We start from the raw sequence: 10,580 nt of genomic DNA on the forward strand, positions 1-10,580 counted from the left end.
AGTATTGAAATCCTTTTTTTTTATTGGGGGTGGGGGGGGGGAATCTTCATAAAATTGTGTCAAAGACAACAGAGAAGCACTAAAGTGGTGTACTAATATTTTTTTGCCTAAAAGGGTATTAATGCGAGCTAGTTGGTACGAATCCATTGCTAAAAGAATAGCAGAGTATGAACACCGACAAGGGAGGAACACAGGACGAGTGCTCATTACCAGTTGCTTGGGTTTATTAAGCTCGTACACGAATGTACCTTTGAAAAGGGTGTTGTAGAAAGGAAGATTTATCATGCACTCCCAGCCGTGCATGTGTAAAGTGGTTAAAACTAAACTTACAGAAATGAATCTAAAATGCAGGACAGGAGATAAGTAGTCTTTGTCGCTAAGAGTGATGAAAGAGCACGGTCACATGCGGCACTTTCGCACATAACAGTAAAAATCACTCTAAGCTCGTGAAACTCCGGTTTTGTGGCGAGAAGAAATTCCCTCCCCACAAAACCGTTTTCAAGTGGGCAGTCAGCACATGTCCTGTTTCTTCCTACGTGTGTAATTCACACTGTTTTTTCACCGATGGATCTTGTTGCTGCTTTTATTTGTATTTTTCTTTGGCACTGTGTCATCGTAGGTGATGACTCTAAAGTAAACATAGTGTGCAGTTGGCTTGAATAAAGAGTTTTTCTAAAGAAATGAAAGTTTAATTTGCAATTTGTTGAGTAGCCTTTGAGACTCCTTCACACCTGGTTTGACTATGGTATTAGCCTTGCGAAGGGATGGGAGCTACACTATGGACAAAGCATACCCCCCAAGAACTGTTTTCACATGGCCTTGGGAAACTATTTCCAAGCACCGAAAAATATAAAGGGAGTATTGAACTAGCCGCCTGATTATAGTTGTTTAGGTGTTTAACCCCTTAACCGTATTGCACGGGCACAGCTCGTCCTTGCCGAACTCTGCCCAAAATGTTTTGGACGAGTGTGGCTCGCCCGCTTGAGATAATACCTCCCCAAGAACGTTTCAACGAGACTTGCTCAATTCCAGGCTTGTTCATGTGTCACTTCACAGATCGCAGCATTTGCTTGGCAATTTCTTTTATTTTAATTGTTTTACATTTTTTTGCAACTTGTGTTTAGAAAATGTTGTCCTGACGCGTGCGTTGCTTGTGCATCATCGCATAAAAGAAGCCTTTTGTCATCGTACAGTTCTTCAGGCTGAACATTCAGATACTGAAGTTTACTTCTATGACTCGACGTGTTATACTTGTCAGTTTCTTGACGATGACATTATTTCGCGAATCGCGAAAGACACTAATAGGCCATGAGACTATAAACTTTGTTATGCTTACTACTTCAGTTAAGATACGTTTGAATTTTTTTTCTTCAATGAAAACGTGCTTTTTAGAAGCAAAAGATTTGATATCAGTATTTAAAGAATAAACATTTTTTGGCAGAAAATCGATCGAAAAATAAAAACGGTTAAGGGGTTAACCTGTGCTTTATACCTAAGCTACATATACAATTTGCATCATTTTACAGGTGAAAGACGCCAGATACTCAGGGATCTCGCTTACATAAGACAACTGAATGAGGAAATCTTGAGAGCACTTCAGAGGGTCACAGGCTCAGTAACCGCAGGGATTGAAGACTTAAATTTGCCTTTGCAAACTCCAGAGCAGCTGGGGATGTTCGAAGAAAGATTGGATGCTGAACAGGACACTCGTCAGGCTTTGGTTGGTTTTGTAGCCTCTCATGTTGCAGTTGTGTTTAAGAAATTTTTTTACGCAGGTCAAACGCGTCGCCAGCCATGGAGGAGGGACTACTGGTCAAGCCGTCCGAGTACAACTCCGCTATTTGCTGGCAGACCAGCTGGCCGCAGCCTTTAGCTTCAAAGGACAAAAGACAAAGCTGAGCTTTTGCAGCCTAAATCTGTGGACCATCATTAAAGGTATGACATAGCTTGATCTCCGCAAGCATTTTATAATTCCACTGCTGTTCAGAAAAATAAGTTCAAATTTTCTGACGTTGATATAGTCTTGTTGGCTACACGTATATAAACTTGCCTCCAGTGTGTGGTATTTGTTTACCAAGGGTGCATAATTCTGGTGAAATTTGTCATTGTACAGTGGAGTGGATTGTGATAAATGGCAATAAAGGATGTCTTTAGTACAAGAAGGAACTAATGCGCGATATTTGTGTTTTTGTATGTGTACAGAAGCTGTGCATAGCAACGTGCGGACTCGTAATGCGACGGAAGAGGACATAAAAGCATGCACTATGGTGTGGCTGAAGAATGCAAAGGCATGCAAGTATGTCATTCGTGTTTTTACATTTTCTTGTGTGCTGCGTTTAGTCTACCCTAAAAATAAGATTTAATTAAATGTACTGTAATTAATAGTTTGGTAAACCTGGATATGGATTAATGCATATCCGCACACCTCTAGTTATAATACCATAAATTTATGGTATTATAACTAGAGGTGTGCGAATACTTTGCATATTCGAAGCATATGCTATTTAAAACATGCATATTCAGATTTCCCCTAAAATTTGGCCACCGCTTAGTACGCACCTACAGAGGGGGATATTTGAACAAACTCAAATATTTCAACAATTGATGATTTACGAATGCTATGCATGCTCATTTTTCAATCAAAGCATTGCTAATATGTGCCCATGAGCTTACACTGTACTCAGAGCCCCCCCTTGCTAAAAAAATTTCGTCCAGCCTTCCATATTCCGGGGCAACTTTTTTTTTTCTTGCCATGGAAAGACTTTCTTTACAACAATTCGACCTTGGGCCCTCCCCGAAAAAAAATCCTGGCTACGTGCCCAACTGTATTACACTATTGCTGCATACTACCGTTCATTGTATATTGGTGCTGTGTTCTCTGCAGTCTGCTGCATTTTATTGCAATCGCTGAGAAAAACACATGATGTGGGCAAGACTGTTGTGCTTCGTTTTGTCCTGGCAACAGGGGTGGTTCCTTTTTCACCAAAATGTATTCTACATGTCACGTACAGTACTCGCGGATTGAAATAGGACAATTTAGGACTAAGTAATGCAGATGTTTTTGTTTCTACAGACTTCAGTTTGGGTCACATCGGCGTAATTTCGACTCCAACGCGTAGGTCAGAGCCAACATTATCTTTAGAGACAAGATTCCTCACGACATGACATGGTTATCTTGAGCAATTGTGCATACAAGTCGTTATACTAAAAATTTTGATGTCGCGTTTGAATCCGTGAGCACTGTACACAGAACATGTTCAAAGAAAAGGAAAATAGACAACCACCTGTTTGTAGCACGAAGCCACAAGGAAATCGAGACGGATTTCTCAGATTCGTTCTGTTGCGGACCATTCTATAAGAAGATGCAACAAAGTAGGTGTCAAGAATGTCACATGAGCAATGTTTAGGTGCTTGAAAAAGAAATGGTAATGTGCGAGCATTGCAGTGCAACACTTAGAGTGATCACCTTGAGAAAATGTCAAGCAGTTAATATTTCGGCATGATAATTTGTGATTACTAGTGCACTACCAAAAGTATTTTCATTGTGGTGCAGCCTAATGACCTGCAGTTTCATTGCTTTGTTTAAAATAGTTATGAGAGCTATTGTTACTTCTCATTTGGCCACTTTTTAATGATGCATGCATAGCTGAAGACTGGAAAGAGTAGAGTGACGGCATTAGGAATTTGCAGGCATCAAATGGAGTCTGCTTGCGCAGGACAGAGTGGGTTGAAGATCATTTTGAGAGGCTTTCATCCTGCAGTTAGCATAAAATTTGCTGATTATGGTGATGATGACATATTTGATTGAGAGTTGTGTAGTTTTTTGCCTTGCTCATAGTATTAGATTTGTATGGAAAAGCTTTAATATTTGCAAACCACTAATTTTAACTTATGAAGAAACGGTACAAATTCTTCATGTTTATTTGATAGTATTATCAGTTATACACATTATACAGACATAATACACATTAAATTTCTAAAAAAGAATGCATGTGCAAGAGCTTCAAATGGACGCTTGCTCTCTTAAGTTTAACAAAAGGTGTGATGTCTGACATTATTCTGTGTTTCCGCCTCGGTGGAACTGTAGCTACGGTGCTCGGCTGCTGACTGCGGCGGTTGCAGGTTCGATCCCGACCGCGGCGGTCGCATTTCGATGAAAGCAAAATGGTAGAGGCCCGTGTACTGTGCGATGTCAGTGCACGTTAAAGAACACCAGATGGTCAAAATTTCCGGAGCCTTCCACTACAGCGTCTCTCATAATCATGTCATGGTTTTGGGACCTAAAACCCCAGATATTATTATTACATTATTCTGTGCGTACACTTTATTACAACTTGTTTGATCCTGCAGGGAAAAGCCATAGAGAACTGTGAACGAGCAACAGAATGTACAGGTAATGCATGATCCTCACATCTGGTGTGAAATAACTGAAGTGTTGTTAGTATGTTTCCAAACAACGCACGGTGACATCCAGTTGAGATCTTCATAAGAAAGTAGCAACAATTGTTAGCCTGCTTGCATGAAAAGGACTCTTTGAAGCTTCCTTCTGAAGGCATAGAGGTTTACTATGCCTACATGTTCTGTTCATTGTATACATGAGGGAAAGATTCTAATAAGCTAGCCGAAAATGTCGCCGATAGACCCATATCAAGCAGTATAAGCCACCAGTTCTTGTATGGCTCATTGTGCTTTGCGCATTTCTATTTCACTTGTTAATATCACGGTTGTTTTCTTAAGAACGATGCGCCTTTTTTGTTATTGGCATTTGTAGACATTGAAGTCCCGAGAGAACTGAGGATGCTTCATTGGTAATGTATTTGCTCACAGATTCAAGAACATCCCTCATCTCTCACTCCCATAAAATACTCTCCCTCATCCACCACTATATTGAGTTTTAACTGTGGGCTGCGGCGGTCACATTTCGATGGAGGCGAAATGCTAGTGGCCCATGTACTGTGCAATATCAGTGCACGCTAAAGAACACGAGATGATCGAAATTTCTAAAGCCTGCCACTATGGCGTCTCTGATAATCGTATCGTGGTTCTTCCCGACCAAGGAGCCCACCAGATATTACTAGTTATAATTGTGGTGGTACGGACTGGTTGCACTGAAAATATGACCATTTGCACACAAATCTAAGCCTTGTTTGAACAGAATAGCTACAACAGATAATGCTGGACGTTGCCTTGCTTTGTTTGTTTAAAGGTATACAATAATGCTAGATGACACTGCAGTGAGATGCGAGTGAATACTCAGTAATGCGCCATTACCTCCTTGTAAACTTTCCTTAGAGTAGGCCTTGTTGTGAGCACCAAAGTGTGGTATTAGTCCTGGTAAAGATTTTTTTTATATATAAATTTTTATGGCGCAAGAGCAACTCCGGCCAAAGGGCACCAAACACTGTGTGTGTGTGTGCGTTTTAATATGTACTTAAGAGCTAGTTATGCTGGGCCTGCTGAAAGTTAGTACACTCGATTTAAAATCATGACATATTCAGTCTTGCTACTCTGCATTAGTGCTGTTTTCTCTTCATTGAAGCACACTGAAGCTATGCTATGGACCTGAATGGCTATACTGAATTTAGTGAGAACTAACAGACAATAATGTCTGTTAGTTCTCATCAATATTGTTTCTAACAAAGGAAAAACAAGCCCTTAAAAGTCATCTTCTTTCTTTCATACTGTATTTACGTATTCCCTGTACTTTGCCTTATTCTTGTTTTTTGCTTTGCCTATGGGAGAGGCTGAAATAGATCACCAAGGTTCATCACTGGATTGCTAGTGAAGCATAATCTGTTTCCCAGTGCATAACACAAGGACTCAATTTTATCCTGAGGGCCGCTATTAGTGTGCTCTTCACCAGGAAACAAATGGAAGGCCAAAGAATTACAATCTGTGGAAGACAATGCACCGCACATGTAGTTTATTTTGTGATAAAAGAAAATGCAGTAATTTTTGAAATAGAAAACTAATTCATAGTGATGCACTTGCTACCCAGCTTCAGAATTTCTGATGTATTGATGATCGTATGTTTAATCTGAATTTCGCGGTTACACATCAAGAAGCCATGCAACCACAATCTCGAAAATATGCTTCAAGGAGCCCACCAACAGCCCTTTTCACATATTGCTTATGCTCTCAGACGGTTATTCAGGCACACTATTGCATGATATCGGAATACAACAAACCACGCTTTCGTCACAGGGCATAAACCTGTGTTTATGCTTAATGGTGCACATTTGTCTAGGATCTGAGCTAGCAATAACTTCGTGGTGCATTATGGAGAGTTTGTAAGGTGCAGAAAACCTGTCTTTCGCTCCAGCCTGTTTTCAGCACCTGATAAGCTGAAAATTTAGTTATCATTGCAACAAAGAAAAGTTTGCACCCTGTGACTAAAGCATGGTTTGCTATTTCCTTTATGTAATGGTAAGTGTAGTATTGGTCAAATTGTAAAGTGCTTTAACTGACATCTTGATAAATTATGTAGTATCACAGGGAAAGGGTAGTGGGTGGGCAGCTTCGGGTAAACGTTGGGATTAGTGTTTTACCTGCTGTTTTGATATTGCGCATCATGAAATGCGAAGATAGGGTAGCATGTGAAATAAGTGCACTGCAGGTAGTTTTGAAACGGAGCTACAAGCACATCAATGTGGCTTTGCTTTTCTTTCAAAGGTGACTCAAATTTTTTTATCGGTTGCATATCTAGTGAAACAGGCTGTGTCTTGTGCAGATTAAATTGTTATGTCTCACCTATATTGTTTCCTGTTTTCCCTGTGAAAAGTTGTTTTTAGCTGCGCTGAGAATGGAAAGTTCAGTTATCAGTTCTGCGCATTTTTTTATCATCCTTCTTTTGCGTGCAGGGGAACAGATTAAAGGATAGACCGACTGGTCGTGCTATCAAGGACACACTAGCTTCATTGGACCAGCGACACGTGCTTCCCTCACTGGACTGCGCTACTATGTGTTTCCTGGATAACTGTGGCTTGCGGTGAATGGTGCCGGAGCGTTCTTGCTGATTCGAGTGCGTTTTCAAGGGATGCCAGGATTGCAGACTGACCTCTGAGAGTGGAGCGACCGTCCACATCATGACGCATGCAAACTTCCTTAGTCAACCTCAACCAGCTGTGTGTGCTTTTTAGCCAAGACTGTTTTTCTGGCTTAATTGTGCTAAAATGTGTTTCATGTGGAATGTTGCACCATGCTGCTCATAGTACAAGAACTTTCATGTCATTTAATGTGATCACAGCAGACTTCCGAAAGTGCCTTCTCCGTAGAAGTACCTGCCGTGAAGCCACGTGTTCAGAGTACCTTGCCAATGGAACTTTCCTTCACAGCTCTCCTCTTGTTTTCCGACACTTAGTTAAGGGACAAACTGTAATCATTCTTGTACTTCGAAATGTCGAGTGCTATGTACCGCTCAAGGAGCAATAAGTCTTTGTTTTGGATATTTTTTTGAAGTTTCATTAATTGCTGAAAAAACATATTGTGATATTTTCATACCGCTCAAAGTGATGTACTAATTAATGTACCCTGGTCTGCCTTTGAAGATACTGAGTATATAGAATCTGGCTGTGGAACATGATTATGAGTGCAAATCAGCGCAGCCAACAGGAGGGCACAGAAGAGGACACAGAGCGCTGAACACTCAGCGCTCTGTGTCCCCTCTTCTGTCCCCTCCTGTCGGCTGCGCTTATTTGCACTCATAATCATGTTGTACCAACACGCCCAATCCTACAGTCTGGCTGTGGAAATTATGGGACTGCAGTCACAATTTGTTTAGCTGAAGTTTGTTACATTATATTAATTCTTTTAGCATCACATTTTTTTAATACAGAGCATCGAAAAACCAAGTTCATTTTTTGATGTAGCTGGTATTTTCACATTCCTACTGTTTACTCATTTCATATTACTAAATGGCCTTTTCATTTTAATTGGGGTCATTTTCATAAGTTATTTTTTTCATGTAGTGTTTTTGCACTACAATGTGTTAAGTTGTGTTTTTGTGTTGTATATTGCTGAAATTTTCAGTGTTCATATTTATGGCTTGCCAAGGCACATTTTGGGTCAACTAGTGTGCTCTCTAGTGATGTAGGACCTTTCTTCCTGTGATAACTTTTAGTAGCAGCATTCGAGCCTAAAACATTTTTATTCAGTGGGTAAAGTTTAAAACTGAAGTATGCAGCCACAAATATTTATTTTTCCTTATTGCTATGTTTAAGTTGGAAACTTGTGATGCATATGTCTAGTCTTACTTTTCTGTATTGTTGCCTGAGTCCTTTGACAACTTCTTTTTCGTGAGATATCTTTTAAGAAAAGAATCTTAGCAAGTTCCTAAATGTTCCATTTGGTAAGTGATATACTTCAGCTTACATTTATTTTGCGAGCCCTTCAGTAATTTTTGTGAGGTATTCTAAACTGGGGCTGCGCCAAATATTTAGCATTTTGTTGTCAATGCTTTGGCAACTTTTTCCCCGCAGGGGCGTCTGCGCAAGCAGGCGTTTGGTGTGTAGCGACACCACGTACCCGAGCTAACGGGGGGTTTCGACCCCTCCCACGCCTAGCCGTGCGTGGCTTTGCCGTGTCCGGGGAAAAGGGGATCCTGGGGGTTGAGCCGACGCTGGGTGATTGGACCTTTAAGGCCCCCCGGCAGAGGCAACACACCCCTTTGGCCCCGGCTTCACGTAGACGGCACCCCTGGGCTGACCCACCCAGGGGAAATCGGCAGTCGCCTTTTCCTGTCTCTCTCTCCCCTCATCTTCGTCTTTCTCTCTCACTTTACATCTTTCCTGTCTACTCTTCTCTTCTATTTACTTCCAGTCTTCCTGGCGGCAAGGGTTAACCTTGTGTAGTTACTCAATCTTGGGTAGTTATATTTGGTTATAGCGGCGATGTATGGCTGGCGTCTCCAAGTGTTCTACCTTGAAGCGTCCCCTCGTTGGGCTCGGTGGTGGGTGGTCACCATCGCCGCCGAACTTCAAATTTCTCATATGGATAACCCTTTTCCCGCACTCCCTGATCGCCGCCTGAAAAGGTGGCGCACCGATGAGAACTTTTCTTTTCAACAACCCAAACAGATCTTTCCGAAGTACCATGTAGTCCACAGTCAGAATGAAAACAAGGCAGTCCGAGCAATCTCACCTTTTCTTGTGTCCAAAACTCTCACGGAAGCAATCGGCCCAGGTTACAAGGTAACAAAAATGGGAAGCGGCGATCTCCTCCTCGAACTTCGCGACAAGACACAGTATGACAATCTATCGAAACTCACAGCATTTGGGGACATACCAGTGTCAGTGGGCCCGCACAGGTCGATGAATACTGTGCGCGGTGTGATCTCTGATGACGACCTCCTCGAACTATCCGAAAGTGAACTGCTGGAAGGTTGGCAGGACCAAAACGTGGTCAAAGTACAAAGAATAACAATAAGGCGAGATGATAAACAGATCCCAACAAAGCACATTATTATTACATTTGGAAATAGCAACCTGCCAGACTCCATTGAAACCGGCTATTGTAAGCTTCGTGTCCGACCATATATTCCGAATCCCCGTCGTTGTTTCAAGTGTCAGCGCTTTGGACATGGGTCGCAAAGCTGCAGAGGGCGCGCCACATGTGCAAAATGTGCATCCAAGGAGCACTTCTCTGAGAGCTGCACCTCTGCAGCTCGTTGTGCGAACTGTGAAGGGGACCACCCAGCCTACTCACGATCATGCCCCTCGTGGAAGAAAGAGAAAGAAATAATAGAACTGAAGGTCAAATTCAACCTATCGTTCCAAGAGGCTCGCAAACGTTTCTCCCTCCACAACCAGTCTAGTCCCTCCTACGCCGATGTGTCGCGCCGGGGCGCCGCGCCACATCTTCCAGCGCCCGCAAGAGTCACACGGAGTGTGACTGCGGTCGCGCCATCAGCGCCCCCGGCTGGAGTAGCCTGTGCTGCTCCGCCCCCTCCCAAAGAGGGCCAGCAGACTCCCGAGCCTGCCGGACCCAAGGCCGCTGCAAGCGCAGTCAGGCCCGAAGCCGCCGCGAACGTGCCTGCTGTGCAGGCACCATCCACCACCTCCGAAGAGGTGATGGACACAAACAGCACGACTCCGGCGTCTCAGACGCCGAAGGAACGGCTCAACTCCTTGGAGCGCGCCAAAAAAGAAAAAACACGCATTACGGGGCCTAGAAAGGGCCCTGTAACTTAAGGAAGCACTTTTTGTACACACAGCACCATACCACATACATTAAAATGGACATACAAATTCTACAGTGGAACGTCAGAGGACTGCTAAGAAACCTCGACGATATCCAAGAACTCTTACACGAACACTCACCAAAAGTGCTGTGTGTACAAGAAACACACTTAAAATCAAAACACACCAACTTTCTACGCAGTTACATTATTTTCCGAAAGGACCGGGATGACGCCGTGGCGTCATCCGATGGTGTAGCTGTTATAGTTAATCAAGGAGTAGCGTGCACACATTTACCACTCCGATCGTCCCTGGAGGCAGTGGCTGTTCGAGTGGTTCTTCTGAACAAACTCGTCACCATTTGCTCTCTTTATATACCTCCGCATCACCCACTGAATAAACATG

The 10,580-nt window shown here is 42.7% G+C and overlaps 1 long non-coding RNA gene across 1 annotated transcript; it reads left to right on the forward strand.

Moving 5' to 3' along the window:
* The first annotated feature begins 1,802 nt into the window (after positions 1-1,802).
* Positions 1,803-4,397, forward strand: LOC119374655 (uncharacterized). The gene is made up of 3 exons (XR_005180254.2): positions 1,803-1,935; positions 2,203-2,296; positions 4,351-4,397. It is a non-coding gene; the product is annotated as an uncharacterized LOC119374655 (long non-coding RNA).
* The last annotated feature ends 6,183 nt before the right edge of the window (positions 4,398-10,580 follow it).

Source organism: Rhipicephalus sanguineus, chromosome 11, assembly GCF_013339695.2.
Source record: "Rhipicephalus sanguineus isolate Rsan-2018 chromosome 11, BIME_Rsan_1.4, whole genome shotgun sequence".
In the NCBI taxonomy this organism is placed as follows: domain Eukaryota; kingdom Metazoa; phylum Arthropoda; class Arachnida; order Ixodida; family Ixodidae; genus Rhipicephalus; species Rhipicephalus sanguineus.